Genomic DNA, 1,205 nt, shown 5'->3' on the forward strand with positions numbered 1-1,205 from the left:
TAAAGAAATAGTTAAGGTTAGAGAATCCTACCATCACCTAGTATCCTGCAACCCGAAGAGACAGTCAAGAAAGCAGCAAACCCAATGGCATTAGTGATATATGTAGGACTTGAAAGCCCCTACTTTCAAGGAACTCAGATTTATATGATTATAGGATTCCCAGGAAGGCTGAGGTCTGGGCACAGAATGAGATTATAGTTGGGAATATGTTGGGTGTCCCACCAAGGAAAATAACTAGATGGACTAGTAAAGCTTATTATTGTTGGCCCTTTGAAAATGAGTCATGAGTTTGTCCTATTAGAAGGGTTTATAGACTTAACCACTCGTTGGAGAAAGTCAAGTTATACTGCTCTGGAATGACAAAAGGTGGATTGCTGGGGATAATAGAAAGTGATGACCTTCTCCTATTAGATTGTCAGAGTCCCTACTATACTCATTGGCTAGAAGGTCTGATTTAAATAATATTTCTCATGATTACTTACATAGCATGCAATGGTTACAGGATCACTTTAATCAATGACAGACACCTTGACTTATGCATCAGAATGGCTAACAGTATATATACACAGATACATATATAATTATGTATATATTTGACAGAATATATACATATTAATATATATATACATGCATATATGTATATGTATGTCAACAGGGGTCACTGATTTGCCCTACAACTCTATTAATAGTTATTTTCAGACTGTATATTCAACATGTACATATACTTACTAATATTCATCTTGCATGTATTTTATGCCAGTAGTATTGTGCAAAAATATATAAAATATTCATAGAAAGACATAAAGTAAAAAATGATGAGACTAAAATGTAAACATGTAATTTTACTTTTCTTATTTGTAACCCCTCTCGGAGAGCCCGGCAAGCTACCGAGAGTATTCGATATGCCAGACACAGTAACAACAAATTCTCCAATGGAGACATTACTGGGCCCGCTCGAGCAAATCGATGATCAACGGGAGGGCCTTTTTATTGTAACCCATGGATTACCCCAGAATTCTGTAGCCCAAGGATTATACCAGAATTCTGTTTACAAGTCACTTTGATGACCTAATTGACATTGTATTGACATTAGAATTATCATAGTCATTCTTTATATTTTGCATAGAAAAATCAATTTTATTTGTACCATATTGTGATCATATTTTAGGTATCACATACAGAAATGTGGGCTGGAGCGATAGCAC

Source organism: Sorex fumeus, unplaced genomic scaffold (assembly GCF_029834395.1).
Source record: "Sorex fumeus unplaced genomic scaffold, SorFum_2.1 ptg000024l, whole genome shotgun sequence".
NCBI lineage: Eukaryota > Metazoa > Chordata > Mammalia > Eulipotyphla > Soricidae > Sorex > Sorex fumeus.